At 50.3% G+C, this 22,919-nt stretch overlaps 1 protein-coding gene across 2 annotated transcripts in view; it reads right to left on the minus strand.

The window, feature by feature from the left end:
* The window catches only part of GALNT18 (polypeptide N-acetylgalactosaminyltransferase 18), a 352,322-nt gene that overhangs the window by 181,507 nt on the left and 147,896 nt on the right, over window positions 1–22,919 (minus strand). The gene's annotated exons all lie outside the window — the stretch shown is intronic.

Here is a 22,919-nt window from a genome sequence, read left to right on the forward strand (position 1 = left end):
GCCAGTCCAGAGCCTGCTCCATACCCAGGTCCCCTCACCGGACTTCTTGCCCGCCCACCTTCCTCTCCATTGTCTGGTCTGCTGTGAGTGGCCTGGCCCAGCCAAGTGCCATTCATCTGGCTCCAAGGACCCCCAACCAGACTGCCTTCTGAGGCTTCCAGGCTGTGCCTACCAGAACAAGGAATCAGTGGTACAGAGTCACCCACGCACTCTGGACATTGTTCTCTGGACCCCTGGTAGATCTGTAGGTAGGGACAGCCCCAAACCAGGTCATGAGCTCATGGTTTCCCTGGAGTTTTCTAAGAAAATGAAGGGGACATTATTACCATAATAGCGGAAGCTTTGGATTCCACACAGACATGGATTCAAATAAATCCCTGCTCCACCATTCACTGGCTATAGTGCCACAAGCAAACACTCAACCTCTCTGCATCTTGCTTCCCATTTGTAGTGCAGGTATGCTAATACCAACCCTGTCGCCCCCCACCTCCCAGAATCTGAGAGGATCACATAAATAATGTACATACAGCACTTGGGCCAGCATATGACTCAGAAAGGTACACAATACATGGTACCTGGCATAGAGCCTAGCCAGGGGAGCCTGGCCGGTCATTTGAGTCTCTCTTTTATGGGGGCAACAGGCAGGTCTTGCCAGGACATAGGCTGATGGGCCAGAACTTTGGAATTCATTCTGAGAGACAGGTAGTCAAGGTCAGAAATCAGAGAAATCGGAGAGAGATGCCAAGGCCACTAGATGGTACCCTTCAAGCTCATAACATGATGTAAGTGAGAGATGGTGCTAGAAGCTTGGAATGAACCAGAGACCAGAAGAAGCAGAAGCAGGTTAGGGACAGAAGACACAGGCTTGGAACACTGCCAATGTCCCCTCAGTTTTCCATAAGAAGCCTGTGTGTATATGACACACATCTATGCCAGGAGTCCGGCAAGGACCCAAGGTTCCTGGGTCTCCCAGGTTGGGGAGCTCAGTGCTGCAGACAGCTCTTACTCCCCTCTTCCTCATGGGGGACTCTTGTGAGAACCAATCTGAGAGAGGGGAAGAGGACTTCCAACACCCAGGATCCTCCCACTGTGGAAGGGATGCCCTGGGGGATGAAGCCTCTTTCAGTGCAGGTGCACGAAGGCTGTCATTGAGAGAAGGGGACTTTTGTGACTCCCCACAAATTAGAAAGCCCTTGATTCTGAGGCAGAGCAAGTACGCCGATGGCAGAGACTTTAGTGAGAGAGATGCCCAAAGACGTGTCATCGGGGCTGGAACACCCAGGCGGGGGGTAAACCTGTGGAGGCACCTCACCTCTCCTGACCTGACTCACTCATAAGGAAGCAAAGCAGGGGACAGTCAGTCCAAGGAGGCCTGTCTCCCAAGGTGGCAGTCCTGACCAACTACACCACACTGGGTCCATGTGGTAATGGGCTGGGATACCCATGAGTTCACAGATAGACATGGCAGACCGATTTTCCTTAAAGGGATGGAAGGAACTCAGCTATACAACAGATGAGGACTGAATAAGGAGTAAAATGCAAACCACGTAGCATTTCTATGACCAAACAAGAAATGTGGTGGTCACCTAAGGTTCCATCCCAGAACCCGGGGCATACTTGTCGCCACCTCCGAGGCATGTGTGAAGGGAGGCCCAGGGCTCAGGTGATCGTAAAGGCCCTTGCTATCTCTCAGATGTATGAGGTGTTCATTTGGAATGCTGGGGGTGGTAAAAATCTAAATCAGTGAGCCAACGGAATCATATAATATTTAAAAGAAATGGAGTTTTACTGCTCTCACATACCTACCTAAATGGATATTACCAAGTCAAATGAGATCAGTTAATGAAAAAATTATGATTCACAATTAGACCTGTGTTGCATAAAAATGTATTATAAACATATTCAAGTCCGGGGTTCTACCATATGCTCCCTTCGTTTTGCTCAGCATAGGGATAAACCACAACAAACCAGAAAGCCGTGGGTCTTGAATGAGAAATCAGGGGCAAGGCAATGCAAGAAGTCCTCTCTGTTGAATTCCTGCCCAGAGCCAAGCACCGTGCTGGCCCGATGTCTTTACCTAAAGTTATCTCTGTCTTGCTCACAGGTGTGGACTCCATGAGGGGAGGCTGACTTCTGTCTCATTCCCTGCTGTGCCCCCAGCCCAGGACACATCTCTTGTGAGGGCCTCCATAAATGATTTCATTTAATTAATTCATTCATTTTTGGAAGCAAAGAAAGTTTCATTATCACAAGGACAGCCCATTGGGAACGTTGGCTCTCATTCCCAAAGCTGCATTGCCCGCTGAAGCTGAGGGAAAGCTTATGTATGTTTGGGGAAAGAGGGGAATATGTTGGGGGGTGTGTGTGAAGAAACCTCGAGAAGGCAGGCCTTCAAACCTCTGGAGCTCTGCATTTTTCTGGAAAATGAAGCACCTGGAATGCTCATGTATATCAGTTAATTTGAAGACAAATGTGTCTCTCGACTCCCCATTGGGATTCTATGATCACTGGGTAAACAGGGAGTAGGGATAAAAAACAAAGTTAATGATTGATTGAGCATGAGGTTCAGGGGTGCACAAAATATCATTAGTAGGGAATAAAACGCAACCTGCGGCTAAGGTAGTAAAGCGACTAATACATATAGTTCTGCTCTTGCTCTCGAAACAAGTCCAGGAGCCACACGTCTGGCCTCAGTTTTTAGAATTGTGAGGTCTATTTTCCACATGTGTTTAGGTCTGCTCAGCTTCCTCTTGTTCATTTTCCATAAACCATTTTAAATAAGTTAGTTGAGAAGCACCCTGTTGTGGTTAGTTATTAGGCATGAAGAAACCAAACGAAAAGGTTAAAGGACCAAGCCGAGGTCACCCAGTTAGTCAGGGGGCATTGGCGAAAGGGCTGACTTCCTCTCAGCTTTACATTCTTCCCTCCATACCACAAATGGCAAACGTTAGTCTCAGGGCCAAACCTGGCCCACCACGTTATTTTATAAATAAGGCTTTACTGGAAAACTGCCTCAACCATGGGCTTACGTATCATCTACAGCTGCTTTAGACCTCCAAGGGCCGAGTCAAGTATGTGCAACAGAGCCCACATGGCCTGAAAAATCGAAAATACTTAACCATCTGGTCCTTTACGAAAACGCGTGCTGACCCCCTGCTCTACCTTACTTGTGACATCCGAAGGACTGGTTAAGAGGACTGGTTATCTGAATCTGGGTTTTACACACCAGATCTACCATTTGCTGGTTTAGTCTAGCTTACCGGCACCTATTTCCCCAGCCAGAAAATGTGGTCAATAATATTAGTACCTTTCTCATAGAGCATGTGTACATATTTGATAAGATGTTCCACGTACGGAACTTAGCACAGGGCCTGGCACGTCGTGAATGCTCCTGAGGAACCACAGAGACCCACAGCCCCACCAGAGTGCCCTTCTCGCAACACCTCTTGAGTTCAGATGGGGAAGATAAATGGTCCTGTCCTGAGGTCCCCAGCTCTGAAAGATGTTGCTGTCTAGCTCCACATCCACTGACAAGTGGCCTACCCTTAGCTGGGCCTTGACCCAACAACTCCCTTCTCTTTCTAGTAAGAAAGCAGCCCGACATGGTCATCAGCAAAGGAGGCTCGTCTTTGACATGATGGTGTGACAGGCAAACAGGCTCCAGGGAAATGCCAAGGCTGGGACCTCTGGAAGGGTCCAGGGGCATCTGGACACATCTGGTGACGGACCAGACAAGGACTGTCTGTCACCCCGGGAGGAGGCACTTGTCAGGAGCAGACTTGGGCTCTGCTGAAGAGAGCATTTCCTACTGGGGTCCAGACCTATCTGGGCACACCTGACCCACCGAGGGGCACTCAGAAAAAGTGTATCTCCAGACGGCTGAGAGTTCCCCAAGGACAGCTCACTCGTGGCTGAGATTAAGCAGGGCACAGTGAACACAGCCTGGACCACAGCCAGAGTTGAGAGGTTCTGAATACAACCCAGATCCTCTAACCCCTGTCCGTTTCTCACCCAGCCTGGGTGCTCGTCTGGGCCCAGGGAGAACAGGCCAGGAGCGAACACTGAAAGGCCCTTCCTTCCACTAGACAGACACACAGCCCCTGTGTAATGCTCAGTCAGGGAGGCATTCCCCCAAATTCCCTCGCTATGAGCTCTGTGGCATGGGGAGGCAGGAGCCCTGCGGGACATGGTAGCGGGGGGACACTGCCATGCTATGCCCCTCTCTGCACCGTACCTCCAACAGCTAACTGTCTCTTCAGCATGAAAGACCGAGGTCCTTCACTTAGTCCCTGACACAGAGAAGGCCTTACAAGGCTCCTGGTGATCAAGACCCTGAGAGCTCACCCCCTCCCCCTGCCCCCTTGTCTTCTCTACTCCAACCACACTGGCCCCTCACCAGACTCACCACACACCTCAGGGCCTTTGCTCTTGTGCTTCTGTCTACACCCCGCGGCTAGCTCCCCTCACTTCCTTTACCTCTTTCCTCAGAAGTCATTTTCTCAGTAAAGCCTTTTCTAAACATTCGATCTCCGAGTTCCCTCTGCATCCACTGAAGTCCTCTTTCTATTTGTCTTGCTTGTTGTCTTTCCTGACTCAAACGTGAGCTCCGTGAAGTCAGGGATTTGCTCTGTTCTCTGAGGAACCCCCGGTGCTTAGAACAGTGCCCATTCTGGCAGGTGCTTAATGAGCATCAGGAAGATGAATGGAGTAGCAGCAGCAAGACGGGAGAGGAGTCAGTGAGCCCCGGATCCGTTAGGGATTCCCCACGTCCTCAGAGGGAGCTGAGAGGGGCTTAGAGTCCTGTGTCAGCAAGCAGGAACGTGAAGCCCGGAAAGGGCGGGCAAAGTCCAGCTGTGGGCAGTTAATTTCCTACCTAGGTCACTTACACACAGCCTTTTGAGATGATCCGTATGCTCTTAGAAGCTTCTCGGGGAGTCCCATGGAATGTGGTCATTGGTAGCCAACCCCTGCCCCTCTCTCAGGACTCTTTGGCAAATCTCTTACATCAAAGAATTACCTGGAATCTTGCCCAAGCATCCAGAACAGGACAGTGCACGGAGGAACCACCCCAAAAAGCAAGGAGAGAAGAGAGAAAAAGAAGGAGGGAGGAAAGGCTGTGTGTTTCCTGCCTCTTCCTCTTTCTACGCTCACCTGGAAGAACTCGGAATTAGGAAGACCACAGGAAGGCTCCAAAGTCCCAGAAACCCAGGTGCAGGGCACAGAGAAGTTGTAAGACCCAGAGTCTTCAGAAAACTAACCTAAGATGTCTTCAGGGAGTATCTGACTCAAACCACAGAGTCTCAGAGAGACTGAGAGTAAGGTCAGGTGTTCCCATTTTTCCCCAAAGTTCCCGCAGACGCGTGGCTGCCAGCCTTCCTCCTGAGCTCTCCCCACCAGAAATCCCTGTCAACAAACTCAAGGGGAGGATTCCCCTGAAGGGTCACTAATCACTCCACCTTTTGAAGAGAAAAGGCACATTTAATGGGTACGTGCAAAGCATGACATTTCTGATGCTGAGAAGAGAGGCTGACTTCTTCCTCCTCTTTGACATCTCTCGGAGGAAACTGCCCTTTGCTTTGTGGGCACCCCCTGCCCTCTGGCCCAGAAACAACCATTTCTGCTCATTCCTAGAATGCCCTTCTCGGCCAGCATCTGGAAACTGCTGCTCGGTGGCTTTAACCCGAGGGGCTCCCCATGGGGGCACCTCCTCCACTGCTGGGTTTTGGGAGTCACTGTCAAAAGGAGTTAACTCTTCTGATCAGACAATCAACCAATACGCAAGCAAGTTTACTGTGTGTCAGGCCTATTGCTGGTCACTGGAAATATAAAAAGCACTCAGACTCCGTGCCCGTCCTCAAGCAGCATCCAGCCTAGCAGAAAAGCCGGTTGTACAGAGAACGTGATCAATGTTTGGATCCAGCATGGATAACACGCCACTGGGTTTACTGGAGAGGGAAGACGTGCATGCAGGGAAGGCTTCCCGGAGGAGAGGATGCTCAAGCTAGATATGAAGAGTAAGTGAGAGTCCCAGGCTCACTCTGGAGAAGGACACCCCTAGGGCCAGACCAACGGGAGCAAAGATGCAGAAGCAGGAGAGGGCACAGTGTGGGGCTCCAGGCGTCTGCACAGACGGCTCTTCACAGCTGAAACCAGAGAAGCACGAGAGCTGCTGGGGCCTCGGGAGGCCAGGGAGGGCAGGATGTCTGGCGGATCCGTAATGCAAACTGCAAGTCTGAACGGCCAGGATTGGCCATATCATTTAGAAATAGCTTCTGAAACGATAAGCACATAGACAGATAGTAATGCCAAAGCCCAACACGTTAACCATCACCCAAGGACTGTCTCGAGTGGCAAGATGCATTATTTGAGGTCCAGTGAGGAGGGAAACTGCAGGCCGATCTTGCGTGTCCGCTGCCATCCCTCTGCCCCTTGAGCTGATCCCGTATGCCCTGTAGCCCCGTTCCATCATACGGCCCCCGCCAGGAGGGGAGGCCAGGCCGGCACCGTGGCCTATGATGATCACAGGCCATCACTGTGGTCTATCCTTCCTACCACAGAGAAGAGGAAACCGCAGCCCAGAGACCTATCCCAAGCCTCCCTCCACGTTGCGAGCCAAGACACACTGGCTTGAAGACTAGAAACTTCAGGCCCCGGGAGACTTCTCAGCCGGTCTGCACTGGTTCGCTGCAACGTCCAACTACCGGAATACTTCCTCAGCAATGGTAGGCAGCTGCCGCCCAGAGCCCCTGCGGGTGGTCTTGCCACCCCGGCTGCTCTGGCTCTCTTCTTGGAGTACTCCGGGTCTTCCCACCAGCCAGCAGCGACGAGGTGCACACCTGGCCTGGCCAGCAGACCCAGGACCTTGCCCCACACTGCAGCAAGCATGCATGCCCGTGCCTCGCCAGTTAAGGGTATTTTGAGTATCACCTGCTCTGAACCTTTCCTGGGAGGCTCCCTATGAATAAGCACACCAGAGAACTTTCACTCGGCTCATCGACTTCTCCATGTTAATGCCCAGTTCTCATTGTGCATGATCTGTTTTCTGGAAAGTTCTACCCGTGATCACATGGGGCATCGGGAAATGCCACATTAGGGTCTCAGAGATATGCCCACAGTGCCCCACATGCAGCTCACTAATGAGAGCAGAGAATTACAGGTCCCTGTCCTGACAGCCTCCATGCTAACTCGGGCAGACAGGAGGAAAACAGGGCAGGAAAGCAGCTTGCGAGGCTTTGGGCAATGAATGCAACAAAGGCTTCAAGCCCTGGGGGTTGTATCCCGGCACGCTTGCCAGGCACAAGGAGCACATCTGGACACTCTGCCCGGGCCTTCAAGGCTCGTGAAGCCACTGATGCTGGAAGCGGGAAGAACAGTTGCATGAGGGCGGCTGCCGGGGTGAGCAGCCCAGACAAGGGCCTGCCCAGCTGCTTTTGGTCCAGGGTCTTGGCAGAGCCGAGACCACACAACGGATGAAAAGAAAATGGGTTTGGGAGTGAAACAGACCTGTGCTGCTGCCCGGCCCCAGCCACGTCTGACAGCCTGCCTCCTCCAGGACCACACTGCTTGCGATTCCCATCTTCTGAGGCTGAGCCACTCGGCCGGCCCCTGTTGCACACTCACCAACGCTCTGAGACGCTGCTAGCTCTTTGGAGAAGCTAAAGCCCAGACCTCTCCCTAAGCAAGAACCCAAGACACATCCCTGCTCCCTGGATTTATCCTAAAATAGCAGTAGAAGGGGTCACATGGCATAGAGGCTGCTGGAGGCCAAAGGGGCCTGGAGCTCCCATGCAGGGGCTGGTCGAAGCCCGCCAAAGGGCAGACAGGGTCCCCGGGAACTGAGCTTACATCACTTAAGACCCCTTAGCCCATTGCCCACGCTGAGCCATGTCTTCCCTGGAAGCAGCAGGTCTGGTTCCGGACCCTCCCTTCCGGTACCTTTAGGGGTATCTTTGCAGGAAAGCGGCAGAGCCTTCTTGTTGCTTGTGGTGTTTTACTCAATTTGTCATATACTCTTCTTTCCTGTAGAGTTGAGCAGGCCGTGGAGAGTGCATGGGGAGGGGGCCTAGCTTCTGCACTGCAGTCAGTCCTCTAGCCACTGCTATTTCTGCTTCTGCCTCAGGCCATGCTCAAAGCCAAAGCTCTGGGTGTTTGGTGCTGAGATCCAGAACCCAGTAATGAGGAGGAAGGGAGAAAGCAGGACAGACCGGTGGGCCCGTGTCCCTGGTAGCTGCCTGCTGTGGGCACTAGAACCTGTGTATAAAGTTGATCCAGGGGACAGTCCAGCTGGGCCTGTCCCCTGGCCCTCCTCCTGGAGTGTTCTGGAGATCCTTCTCTCCCCACTCCTGGGGAGCTCTTCACTCTCTCTGGACCAGACCTGCAGCCTGGCCCCTCCAGCCTCCAGCCTCTCCTCTGAAATGGAGCAGCCTGCCAAGGTGCTGTGTGGAGTCACTGTGGGGTCAGCTTTTAGAAGGATGAAGGCTAAGCATTAAATAATGGAGTGGGCCTTGCCGAACAGCCCAGATAAGAACTCTTAAAGGAGGCTTCCTTTTCTTCCACCTCATTTATTTTTTTAACAGCTTCATTGGGGTGTAATTTATATACCATAAAATTCACCCATTTCAAATGTACAATTCAGTGATTTTTAGAAAAATTTTCTTCTATGCTTGAGATGCCTTGTTGCCTGTTTTATTGGGGACTAAAAAGAAGAGGCTAATTGAATAACCAGAAATGTACATTTTTCTTGTCGGCTCTCGGTAAACTCTTGCCTGCTGGCTGCCCAGTGAGAAGTCACCGTTATTCCTACGAAAGAGCCTGGTGCTTGCGCCCCGCTCGAGCAGCCCAGGCCGGTCCCACCGAGGCCCACCGCTGCAACACTACTGTTGAGTCTGGGTTCCCAATGCTACACAGGGATGGATGTCACCCTGAATGGCAGGTCACTCCGGGCTGCCTCCAGCTTGTCTTCTGCTCTGTCATCCCCACAGCCCAGGACGTGTGTCTCCCTTCCCTCACCTTGCGGCATCCAGCCTGGAGATCCAACCAGCCTCTGTGCCCAGGGCCCCAGCCACAGTGAGGCACTGAGAACTTGTGGGAAAGAGCGGACGGAGAAGCAGGAGGTCTCAGCCAGCTCTCACCTCCAACACTGGGCAAATCTGCTATACTTTAGGCCCCCTTCCTCATCTGGGCTGTAAGATAGACCCAGTGTTTGGGTTTTATTTGGGGAAAAAAAAAAAAGGAGGACTTTAGCTCATCATTGTGGTGCTTTACTTATCCTGGAAAAGCAAAACTCTGCCTCTAATGGGGCTCCCAGGGGGAAATTTTCAGACTTTTTAAAAACACCCTTTGATATGCTAAGGACCCTGATAATAAGGAAATAAAATATTCTGCATAAGGTATTTCCCGTCTCTGTGTTTCTAGAGGTGCTTTACAATTCGAACTAAAGGTCTTTTGCCAGCAGCCCTCACAATTAGGCTTTCTCTTCCAGGGATCCTCAGAACCCCTAAGAGAAAGAAGTGAAATCTGACAAGGGAAAGCTCAGAACTAATCAGAAGAAAGAAGCCCTGACAGTCTCAGGTCTGACACCATTAACATCTCCTGCACAACAACTTTATTCACTGAGGCAAAGACAGCTCTGGGAGAGCTTCCTCCAACACGCGAAGGGTGTTGGGAAAGAGCAAGCTTCCCTCAGAAGGCTTCAGGTCCAGGTAGGAGGGCTTCCTGCAGGGACTCTGGGGTGGGCTCTGCCCTTGAGCGGCTGGCTGACCTTGGTCAAGCTCGGGAGACTTTCTGAACTTGTGCTTGCTCCTCTGTTCCATGGGGACAATGGTATCTACCACTAGTTCACCGCTAGCTCGCCACTAGCTCACCGCAGATATGAAATGCAGAGGGGACCGGCAATAAAGTGGGAGTGGATTAGCTTCCCGTGGCCAGGACGCCTGCGTGGTCTAAGGGGCTGTGCCCAGGATCAGTTTCCTGTGGGTGTTGTGACAGATGAGCACGAATGGAGTGGTGGGAGACAACATAAATGTATTATCTTGCAGTGCTGGAGACCCAGCGGGCTGATGGGGTTTCTTGGAGATAAAATCAAGGCATTGGCACAGCTGTATTCCTTTCCAAATGTTCTAAGGGGGAATCCATTTCCCTGGATTTTTGAATCTTTGAATCCTCTCCAGCTTCTAGAAGCCGCCCACATTCCATGGCTCATGGCCCTCTTGGTCCAAGGCCAATGCCAACGACGATGGCTTGTGTCCACTTCACGTGGCACTGCTCTGGCTTTCTCTTCTGATCCCCTCTTCCACTTCTAAGGAGTCTGAGATTACCTCGGGCCCACCTGGATCATCTAGGATGCTCTCCCTATTCTGAAGTCAGCTGACAACCACCTCCATTCCATCTGCAACTTTAATTCCCCGCTGCCATGGAGGGTAATAAATTCACAGGTCCCAGAGATTAGCATGTACATACATTTTGGCGGGGGGTGGTCATTTTTCTGCCTGCCTACTCTTTAATAAGAGTGCCATCACTGTGGGTTTTGCCATCAATAAAAAGAAAATTCTCATACTTTGCCCTCGGAGCTATAGGGAGGAAAAGGAATGACACTAATATCTGTTGAGCATCAAGAGTGTCCCAGCACTGCTCTCACACAGCGTCCTCTCGTGCCTGACACTCCTGTGACACTGCACGCAGGGATAAGACTGGGGCTATCAGGCCAGGTTCTCCAAAGGAGCAGATGCACATGAATGTAGTAGGTGGCCATGAGCTGTGCAGGGTCCTCATCCCTGACCTTGAAGCCACCTTGGCCCTGCCTCCCTCACACCCCAGCTAATGAACAACAAAGGAGAGTTGCAGACGGTGCAAAGCAGGTCCTGTGACTGTCATCATTCTGCCCCTGGTTCTTCTCCACTTGCTCTGATTGAACTATCGCAGTTTCCAACTGGCTCCTGACCATTGGCCTTGCCTCCCACTGTTGTGCTTTGGCCTAGGAATTGGCATTTGGCTACCCAACTCTCTGGGCTTTCAAAACTCTCTAAAAGCTGTAGTTCTATTGTTTTGGGAAGGGGGGTAGAAAAGGGGGATCTCCTCTGAAAATCTGATGAAACCTGGTAATATGCACCAGAAAATGCACATTGACACACACACAGAAAAATCTGCCTTCAATTTCATGGGAGCCACGAGTGGGTAGCATGATGGAAAGCAGGGGTTGGCAAACTTTTTTCTGTAAAGACCAGTAGTAAATATTTCAGGCTTATGGATCACGTGGTCTCAGTCATAACTACTCAGCTCTGCTGTGTACAGAGAAAGCATAGCCCTAGAGGCTGGGTAAATGAGTGGGTGTGGCTGTGTTCCAAGAAACCAACTGATAAAAGCAGGCAGCAGGTCAGATGTGGCCTGTGGGCTAAAGTCTGCCTGTTCCTGGTGTAGCTGGAGCCCAGACTGTGGATCCTACCCCTCCATCTACTAGACGGATGAGTCTTAACTGCTCTGTGCCTCGGTTTCCTCACTTGTAAATGATGATAACAATTCCTGCTTCTTAGGGTTGTAGTAAGAAAAGTAAGAGTAAATCTGCATCAAGCCCTCACCAGTAAGCTCAGTGAAATATCAGCTAGGGTCTGTCTGCTGGTCAAAGCCTCCACCTCCTAGAAGCTTGCTTTGATATAGCTCTCTAGCTACTCTCAGTCAGCTCCAGCCAGGAAGGACAAAATGTAGTTATGATTCTGGATGTCCAAGTCCCTGCAAACAAGATGCTGGGCAAGGCCAGGGATAGAGAAATCAGGCCCTAAGCCCTGCAGGGGCTGGCGATGGTTAGGGAAAGCAGCCCCAGACATGTGGGCTAGGATTCAGGAAGGTGGCAAGTCCTAGCAAAGAACTAGAGAATGAGCTGGGGGTCTAGGGAGAAGCACCATTTTTTGTCTGGGCTGACATGGCCAGTGAGGAATGGGATTTTGTTGGATCTGGGAGATGCTGTATGCCGACTTCTCACAGCCAGATAGAGCCCATGCCGTCTCTGGAGCTGAGCCTGCACAGGGCAGGGTCTGGGCCTTGGTGTGGTCGAGCTCTACACTGAGAGGGCCCAGCAGGCTGGGGCAGCCAGAGCTCAGTGCCTATGTGCACACACTAATGGAAATCCAAGAGGACGTGATTCGCAATTATGCAGAATGGAACCTTCCATTAAAGGTCCGAGTCTTTGTGCTCCAAGCCAACCACATAAAGAACATGTGAAAAACTCAGTTTAAGGAGTGACAAATGTGTGTATCTTAGGAACCAGGATTTATAGGTGCCATTATGAGCTACTTTAAAACAACCCTTTAAACCTAGAGTTCTGCCTAGGAGATATAATGAACTCTGAAGCACATGCCATCATTTTTTTTCCCCCGAGAGCTGACAGCTTGGAGTTGAGCACCCAGACTTCTAAATATACACCTCACTGTTCACACATAAAACACAGTGTTTCCACACATCAATTTCTTGGAATGAACTAGCAGGTCGACCCTGATGATGTTCAAGTGGCATGCATCTCCCGGCATGGATGTACCGATGGGAACACCTGGACTCGGCAGGGAGGAAACGTGGTGTCTAACACTAGGACAGCCTGCAGCCTGACCCACGGGATGCCTGCAGTAGCCGCACCTCTGAGGTGCTGGGACAGCTTGGGGAGAAGTCCCAGCTTTGGGAAACCTGTAGCGGGAAGGAAGCCGGGAAGGGTGTATGTACCTGTCCTCTCGAATACTCCCTCCTCTCCAGCCGCAGCCTCTCCAGCCTCAGCCTTTCCATGGTACTCTGAAACCTACAGCATCATCCTTCTGGTCCTCGAGGAGCAGCCCCGTGCTGGAATGCAGTGGCTCCCAATGTTAGTGAGCATCAGGTTTACCCAGAGGGCTGGTGAAATCACAGATGGTCTCTGGGCCCCATTCCTGGAGGTGCTGACTCAGCAGGTGTGGGGTAGAACCTGAGAATATGCATTTCTAGCAAGTTCCCAGGGAGTGCTGAGGCTGCTGTTTGGGGCCCTGCTCTGGGAACCAGGCTGGAGCAGTGACTAGAGTCTCAGGTCTCCTTCCAGTCAGGCTCTGTGGCTCAGGCCCTCCATGAGTGGGCAAGTCCCCCCTTCTCTTTAGGCCTCAGTTTTCTCCTGGGTGAATGCGAGGGGTGGGGCTGGCAAGATGAACTCAGGTCCTAAAATGTGGTGATTTTAGGGTGTTTCAAATCACAGATTCTGGCTCACATAGGGACTGATGGCTTCCACTTAGAGGCAGAATGGTCAAAGGAACCCCTTATACCTCTAGCTCAACTCTTGTATCTTATAAATAAACAAAGTAAAGTCCGGAGAGGTTAAATGACTAGCCCAAGGTCACACATATCAGTAGCAGCTGATTCTTAGACAGGGAAAGGAGAAAATGCCCCCAAAGGCCCTCATTCCCTGCTCAGGGCTCCCTCGAACCCTCACAAGGATTCTGCCACCAACTCGACCAACAAGGATCTCCAGTACCTCGGAGGCAGCCAAATGTCAGAGTCTGAGCCTTGGTCAAACCAGTGAATCCCCCTACAGAGACCCCTCACCCATGCTGGTGTCTGGATCCAGATCTAGAGAAGCACCTGCAGCCCGTATGTCAGGCCGGCACAAAGCTCCGAGGTGCTCTGCGGGTATGGACAGAGAGGACATTAATCATAAGGTCTAGGGACGATTAAACCAGGCTCCCAGAGGAGTGTAGCATTCCTGGTTTGCTGGGTTATCACCAGCTGTATCCTCTCACATGGGCACACAGAGCTACACACACACACACACACACACACACACACACACACGTACGCACACGCACACACACAATCACAGAAGGTCACAGCAGCCTGTCCTGAAAACAGATTCCTCTAGTCCCAAGCCACTGCTCACCACATACAGCAAGACCATTAAAAATGTGTCATTTCAAAGACAAGAGAACACTTGTAAAAACAAACCTTCAAGAAGAAATATTACGGGGCTCCACTCTGGTTAAACAGCCCCCATCTGAATCCTTCAGTGTAATTTACAGCGGAGAGGGATCTTCGGGGCTAGGGCGTTGCTGGGTTTGCTCTGTTCACAGGTTCCTGGGTTCCCCAGGCAATGGAGGTCCCGGGGCTAGTTGTGTCATCACTTCTAGCAGCTGTTGGCTTGCTGGGTATCTTTTCATTATTGTCCTCGGCCATAAATCTCCCTGCCCTGGCAGCTGTGCCTGTTTCTCAGTGAAGAGAAGTGGATTTGTCCTTCGAAAAAGTTAACATGTAGGCCCTCCCAAACCCAAGCCCCTGCAGGACCCAGAAAGGCTTTGAATCTGTGTCAAAGAGGGCATCAAAGGAAATAGGCCATTTTCAAACAAAATCCATTTCTTGAGCATGACGGTAAAAATATTTATCACATGAAAGATGTGAAAACCTTTCTGATGTCTCAATGCTCTGTATTATGAATGCAGCATGTGTCCAGTGGAATGAGTGCAAAAAAAAAAACCAGTCATGCCTATGATTTTGATAGCGGGAAAAATTAGTCCTTTCCATCTGGCAAATTCTTAATTTACCAACCCAGTTGTGCTGGATGGGCACAGGAGGCCAAGGAAAGAGGCAAGCCTGGCATTCAGCCAAACAAAATCAGCAAAGGCTTTGGACAATGAAACTCAGCATATCCAGGCCACAGGGAATAGGGGTCCCACGCTTAGCTGTCTCTGTCAGCCATGGCTTTGGCCAGCATCCACACTCATACCTCATGTGCAAGGTCAGACAAGGCCACGTCAGTGGGTCTCAGGATCATCCATAGTGTCTGAACTTTCTTCAGGGAACTTCATAATCATGACTGTCTGCCCCACCAAGGGATTTTCAAGGTGCAAGATAAAACTTGGGGGCACCTGGGTGGCTCAGTGGGTTAAAGCCTCTGCTTTCGGCTCAGGTCATGGCTCCAGGGTCCTGGGATCGAGCCCCACATTGGGCTCTCTGCTCAGCGGGGAGCCTGCTTCCTCCTCTCTCTCTGTCTGCCTCTCTGCCTACTTGTGATCTCTGTCTGTCAAATAAATGAATAAATCTTTAAAAAAAAAAAAAAAACTTGTTTTCATGCCCCAGAAAGGATTGTGAGGGAGCAAGCCAGCCCTCCTGAGAGACCCAAGTCTCCCGGGCTCAGCTTTGAGGATAAGAACTCTGCTCAGAGACTGGACCCTGAGGCTCTACTGCTATACCATGCCTTGAGGTTGGTGGGTGACCAGAGAGGGCACTCAGAAGCACAGCCTCCCATGTGCGCATGAGCATGTCCTTGTCTTTAGAAAAGAAAGGCCCCTAGCTCTAATTCCCTTTCTTTCTGGGCGAGTAGCTCAAACAGAAGCTGCCTAACAGGTCCTAACACACTGAAAGACACATTCGCCTGCCGTACCTTTTCTGGGTAACCACAGAGAGGCAAAGATTAAACTCCATGCATTTGGAGCTAGGGATAAAAGTGAATTCATTTATTCAATGAATTTTCATCAAGGTGCAGCTGTGCAGAGAGAGAACCTTGGCCTAGTGGTGAAGTACAAGAATTCTGAGGCCACATTGTCAGAGTTTAGAACGTGGCTTCCTGACTTACTAGCTGTGCAGCCTCTTGTAAATCACTTGCCCTCTCTGTGCCTCAGCTTCCTAATATAGAAAATTGGGGATAATCTTAATATCTGCTTCCTTGTGGGGTTATTGTGAGGACTGAGTAAATTAATAAAAGAGTCCCTTGTGTTCTATGTGCCACATAATCATGGGCAACACTTATTACTGTTATGGGTCAGGTCCTCTGCTGGGTGTTAGGGATAAAATTATGAACAGAAACAGTGAGGAGTTGTTGAAGTGGCTACTTCATACTTCTAAGCCTTACCTACAAGCATCTGGTTCACAGGGTAAGTTAGAATGCAAGGGTCCTCTACCCTCCCTAAAAGGATGGAGGAGACCCAGAGCCCACTGGTACCCTGGGATGAAGGACCTTGGGATACCCAATAAAGGTCTGTCTCTGTTCCTGGCTCTCTACCTCTTTCCTGCTAAGGTCCAGGGAGGAAGAAAAGTCCAAAAAGCCATACGGGCATAAAGGAGCCTAGCACCATAATGTGAGTGCCTCTATAACCAGACTGATCACCTCTGGGCTCGAGAGTTATGTGAACAGGTGGTGATTTTTCCTGCCAAGCTCGTCACACTGTGCAGGCCAGGTCCAGGAAACAGCACAGTCAGTCTGCAGGAGGACACCAAAGACTCCTCCCAGCATGGGGGTCAATCCCCCAGGCTGCCTTCTGCTCCAGAGGATCATAACCCAATGGCCATGACACCTTGTCAATCACAGAAACCAACTGGGAAGCACAGCTGGGGCAGGGACCTGAAGGCAGCCTGAATGAACCAGAGAGGCCTGGAGGTGACAAGCCTCTCCACTGTTGGGAGCAATCAAGGGGAGGTCTCTAGACTTCCTCACACACCCATATTGCTCACCTTGTACAAGATACACCATGGTTAGCTCCCTGGATCATGGACTTGGACAAGGTCAGCTCCTGCTGACCTCCTCTCCCAGCCCCCAATAGGAGGAATGTTCCTGCTTGTGTGCTGGGCACTGGGCTCTCTCGAGGGGAGGGGCTGACCCTGCCCAGTGGTCCTGCCTTCCTGAGCCCTCCTCTCCATGCATTATTCACCAGGTCAGTGCAGAGCCCAGCAGTTGGAAGATTCCCGACTACAGATGTGAGGCAAAGTGAGAGCCTGAAAGGACCCCAGGAACACATCCATCCAGACCAGCTCTCAGCCTCTACTGATCATAACTCACAGTAAGACCGTATCTCGCATGACGCCACTATGCACATGCAAATAGGCATTAGGGAAACCACAAGTTAAAAAGCAGTCTTTAGTCCTATGTGGGACTAATTCTGGTATATCCTTTTATTCTATGATATTTTTTAAGAAGGAATGCTGGTTATGCTGTAGGACATTGATTCCATGACCTACTAATGGGTTGGGACCCACATTTTAAAAAAACATGGATCTAAAAGGGCTAGTATCCAAAATCTACAAAGAACTTGTCTAACTCAACACCCAAACAACAAATAATCCAATTAAGAAATGGGGAGAAGACATGAACAGACATTTCTGCAAAGAAGACATCCAGATGGCCAAAAGACACACGAAAAAGTGCTCCACATCACTTGGCATCAGGGAAATAGAAATCAAAACCACAATGAGATACCACCTCACACCAGTCAGAATGGCTAAAATAAACAAGTCAGGAAATGACAGGTGTTGGTGAGGATGCAGAGAAAGGAGAACCCTCCTACACTGTTGGTGAGAATGCAAGCTGGTGCAGCCACTCTGGAAAACAGCATGAAGGTTCCTCAGAATGTTGAAAATAGAGCTTCCCTACGACCCAGCAATCGCACTACTGGATATTTACCCTAAAGATACAAATGTAGTGATCCAAAGGGGCACGTGCACCCCAATGATTATAGCAGCAATGTCCACAATAGCCAAACCATGGAAAGAACCTAGATGTCCATCAACAGATGAATGGATAAAGAAGATGTGGTATATATATACAATGGAATACTATGCAGCCAATAATAGAAACAAAATCTTGCCATTTGCAATGATGTGGATGGTACTAGAGGGTATTATGCTGAGCAAAATAAGTCAATCAGAGAAAGCCTTTTTTTCCACTTAAATACATTTGAATTTTACATTAAAAGAAAAACATGGATCTAGATCAACAGATTGCAACCTTTTATAAATCGATGCCCCCTTTTCATAAGTCTTAAAATCCTCACCCTCCTTTCATATTACTTGAAATTTGAAATAAAATAATTAAATATCCCAAATGAAAACTAATAAAAGCAACAGAAATTTAGAATATGTTTTTTCAAAGGATGTATGCCACCTAACCCAACTGTCCCAAGATTTTGATATGGACACCACCACCAAAGGAGAGAAGGGGCTCCCCACTGAAAATAACTTAGCTAGGACAGTGGTTTCCAAGAGCTTCTGTGGAGCCCCTTGAGGAGGGTGGACCCTCACTGGGGGTATGGGAGGTCTGAAGCCCCTCTCTCCCCCTTTCTCACAACAGCTATAATTTAGTCTACTTATATATTAGAATTTTGTATGGGAAACCCTTTAAAGGAAGGGTCAACAACTAAAGATGATTAAGACCTCAAGCTGGTGAATTTATCCATGTTATTTCCCAAGGGAAAGAATGAGGCTAAGTCATTCATTCCACCAGTAAGGTTCAGACTTGCTGAAGATGGCAACAGATAAGGCAAGGCTGGGGCAGAAGTGAGAGTGAGGAGGACAGGACAGGTGGTAAAACCTGGACTGTATTCCCTACCCTTCAAACTGATTCAAAAAGACCTAACAATAAGGACACCCACAGATCAATGAAGAGGACCAATTCCTTGACTATGGGGTTAGATTTCTAGAAGACTCGGGGTAGAAAAAGTCTCCCCTCCTGGGAATCAGAAGCCTTTTTTAACAGCTACATGTATCTTTGATTAATAAAAGATGGGAAAAAAATTGATCATCTCTGGACAGAGGCATTGTGCTTGGAGGAAAGCATCTTCCTCACCTGGGGCCCAAGAGGAGAGCGGTTCTAGATGGAGAGAGGACAGGATATGTGTATGTGCCCACCAGCCACATATACTCCGGGTGCTCACAGTGGGGTAGGGAGGGGGGCTCTGCTGGCTATTGCACTGATAGGGAGAAGCCCATGCTGAGTGTCAAGCCCATGGTGCTTGAGCACCTGCTCCATCAGCTGCTGCAGCCCTAGGGGAGATCACCTACCACTTGATAAACAGAATTGTCCCAGAACTGCTCATTCTGGCTGTAGCTGCCACCCTTTCTCCTTCAGACAGGCTTTTATGACCCAGAGCCAGATAGGAGAGGCAAGGCCACAGACCGTCTTCTTGGGGCTCCCAGCAAACGGCTCCCAACACAGCAGAGACGGTCCTGTCAATGTGATGGCCAGACAGAGGCATGTGAAGGGAACCGTGTCCTAGACTGAACCCAGGCCCGAGCCAGTTGTAAATGCCTCCGAGGGTTGGAGTCAGCCCAAGAGACATACCTGCACATACTTCTATACATGCGGGGCACAAACAGGCAGCACCCATGAGGACACAGCTCACCCCAAGTTCTCAGCCCTGGCTGCCCATTAAAGCCACCCGGGGAACAAAACAACAATAAGCCTAATGATGCCCAGGACTTGCCCTAGACTGACCAAATCAGAATATCTGGAGGTGTCATCCAAACATTTGTTTTTCCTTTTTCTTTATGCCCCTCTTTATTCCCCAGGTGATTCCAGGAAGCAGCCAAGATTTAAAATCACTAGGTTGGGGAAATGGTTTATAAAATTCAGGGTATACATAAGAATCCATCTTGAAAGTCTGGTAAAAATACAGATGTACCCCAAGATGGCCCACCTCCCAGAGATCCTGGAGCAGAAGGTCTGGGGCAGGCATAAGAAAGTAGCTGCCCCTCCCTAATCAATAGAACTTCAAATCAACCCAAAGCATCACAAATCACAAATAACAAGCAACCCTGAATGTCTTATCCCCTGAACCAATACTGTAATCCCTTTGTATACCATCAATGCCTTCTCTCCCATGTAGTAGTATATTATCACACCCCCTTTCACATAGCCTTGTAGAAGTTTCGGAACTGATGACTGAAGGGTCGGTTTTCCTCCTTTGGATATCATTATGTCTCATTTTCCTAAGGTCCGTACCTAAAGGCCACTTCATGATAAAGGGCTCTTTGATATACACATGGGGCGGGGGTGGGGCGGACAAGGAGGTCTGTCAAGAACCTGGTCTGTGGTGGCCCCAAACCCCTGGCTGGTAAACCCAATCCTCCGTCCTTTGTGCTGTGGGGTTTCGTAAATAGCCAAGTCTTGTTTTAAGATTCTGAGTCTTCTCTCTACGCCACAAAATCTTTAGGCAGTTCTAATGTAGTGTTCCCCGGAACACACTTTGAGAAACAGAGTGGGTGAGGCTAGGCCACAGGAGAGCTGCTGGGGAATCAAAGCGGGGCCAGGTTGGGGGATGGAGGACCTCATAGGCTTTTCACGGAGGTCCACTTCCCTGAGTCAGCTGTAGGGAGGATTGTCAGGCCTGGAGGCTTGTTCAAACAGGAGCTCCAGAAACCAAAGGACACTTGGCTTCAAGAATCCCCGGCTTAGTGAGCAGCTATGACTGACGGGGTGCCATGCACTCCCCAGGTGTTGTGATGGGGAAGGGTTTCCAACGGCTGCAGGAGGGAAACCTGGATGAGGCCGCCAGTGAGCTCACACTCCAGCGGGAGGTGAGACAGGCAAACAGGTGAACCACCATTCCACACTGGGCTGCCTCGCAGCTGGCTGGACAGATGAATGATCAGACAGACGGATGGTCAGACGGCTGAAGCCAGGGTTTCATAGGGAGGGTGTTGGGCGCAACGGCGATCTCTTGAGAGGAGCCACCAGAACTAAGTGCTTTTTCCATCCCTGTGAATAAGCCAGCTCGAAGGATTTTATTTTGGGGATCCCAGGAGCTGGAAAGAGCAGCCTGAGATGCTATAAACACAAAGGAGTAAGTCTGCTTTCTTGCCTTTGTGAGCATCTCAGACAGTGCTGAGCTAATGAAGGCCCCAAAACGTGGTCCCAGACTGTTCCTAGGGACATCACAGAGGGATCAGATGAAAGGCATCAGGACAGTTCTGAAAACCTGTCCCTCATTATAAGCAGTTCAATGCCTCAAGGCAACATGCACGCTCCACTGTATCCATCTGCATCATGGCCCAGACTGTTCCCTGGGACCCCAGAGAGGAAAGGTCCCCAGAGGCAGGTGGGGCAGCACTTCCCCTCCAGCACCTCTAAGACGAGGTCCTAAGACCCCCAAGAAGCCAGATTCCTCAAGGCCAAGTGCCTGCCCTGCCCTGTACTAGCTGCGTGACCTCGAACTCCTAACCCTCCAAGCCTCAGCCCCCTCATCTCTGAGATGGGACATGGTAATTACACTTGCCCTCTGCCACACAGGGTTTGTGTATGTGTTGAACGCTGTGTTTATGCCCGTTTTATTCTCAGCATATCTAGAACCGTCTCTTCGTGCCCCTCAGCCAGGTGCAAGAGTGGCATATCTGACCCTTCCCCAGAAGTAATGGGACAGCAGCCTACGGCAACAGGGAGATCCTATTCCCCAACACCTGAGGGATTTGTTCTACAGATAACAGAGCAGATCTTGTTCAAATATCCACTCAGAACTCATCTAAAACTCAGTTTAGTTAACCAGCGGGACTGGGAGGAGTGTCCCAGAGGGAAGCCTGCTGAATGCGTTGCCATGATCATATCTTTTACAGGGTACGACACCAATCTCTAAGGCGGGAATGGGGTCAAGCAAGGTCCAGCTGAAGGTCCTTGTCCTTTGGGGAGCCTTCCTTGATCTCCCAAGTCCTCATTTGCTCCTTTAAACTCTGCTGTCCTCTGGCTGTGTACAGGAGTCTGCCTCTTGCTGGCTAGCCTGTGACTCACGTTTCTGTCCTGGCCCATCGGTGGGAACTTTCAGCTCATCAGATGATGGGAAGAAGCCCACACTCTCCATGCATCTCACTTTCTACCACTAGGAAATTAAGAAGGCACTGTCTTCCACACAGTTTGCTGGGTAAGTGACCACCTCATAAACCCCGTCATTCCTCTGGTCTAGGCTTGGGGACCGTGACAGGATAACTATTCCTTGGCAAAATGTTGACCTTTTCATCTTTATCTGACTCCCTTCTCCTCCTTGGCTGCTTGAGGGGTTGGCAAACACAGGGAATGGACTGAAAGACCGGTTCAAACCCTGCTAGTGAGGTTGCTTGGCAGATTCTCAGATTCCTTCCTTCCTCCAGAACACTGCTTCCTGCCACTGTGAGTTCTATGCTTGCTCTGTAGCAGCATGTCCCCAACAGGCCTGTCCCCACAACTGAAGAGCAGAAATGACCCACAGGTGCCGTGGAGGGCCTGTGGTGCCTCCTTGGTCTCCAACCACCTACGGCCCAGGACACAATTTCTGTGCTCTGTGGGATGCTTTCCCCTTCCATGTGCCCACCCTAAAAACCTTTGCCTGGGAGTCAAATGTCCCACCAAATGACTTCTTGATTCCTGACGTCTACACTCAAGAGCCCTTTCACCTCAAGCATTCTCTCACCTGCCTCTTCATCGTCTTTCCATCATCCATGCAACCCTGTGTCCTTTCTCCTCAATCTAATACAATCTTTCCTGGGTTCCCCACATCCCATCCTCTCACTTTCCCCTTTTTCAATTCTAGTTTTCTTGTGACATAAGTCTACATTGTCTGCCCCTCCCCATCCATTGTTACAGTTGGTTCTCTACCCACCTCATGGTTCCAATGGTTCCCTGAGGGAAAGTGCAACAGTCGTCCTGTGAATGAATGAATGAATGAATGGCCAAATGAACAGCACTCAGATAAGTCACTGCCCACTCTGGGCCTTATTTTCTCATCTGTCAAACAGAGAGGCAGGTAGGTCTGGTCCAGCTCTGACATGGCATTGTTCTGGGGCTTTCCGCTTCCTGTCGTCACGGCAGGAAGGTGGTAATTCGCTGCTCATCATGGTGCCGGTGGTGAGGGTAGCAACATTCACCCTAGGCTAGCTTTTCCCTGCTGTGACTCCCTGGTCCTCTCTCAGATCCCTCTTTCCTTTCCCTTTGTGCAACACACCAGCCCTGCCGTCAGATCTTGAGCTTAACTGAAATGACATTTATAGCATCCCTAGCACTGGGCATGGCCCACGAAAGGAGAACCCTTGTAGAACCACACTGCATAAGGAAACTGAAGCGTGGAGTTTAGTAGCCTGCTTGGGGACACCCAGCAAGAAAACAGATACGCAAGAGCCAAACTCTGGGATACTTTTCTTATGGCTCTGCTTGACCCAGGGCCCATTGGCCTCTTGAGCTCCTGCCCTGCTTC

Source organism: Mustela erminea, chromosome 9 (assembly GCF_009829155.1).
Source record: "Mustela erminea isolate mMusErm1 chromosome 9, mMusErm1.Pri, whole genome shotgun sequence".
NCBI lineage: Eukaryota > Metazoa > Chordata > Mammalia > Carnivora > Mustelidae > Mustela > Mustela erminea.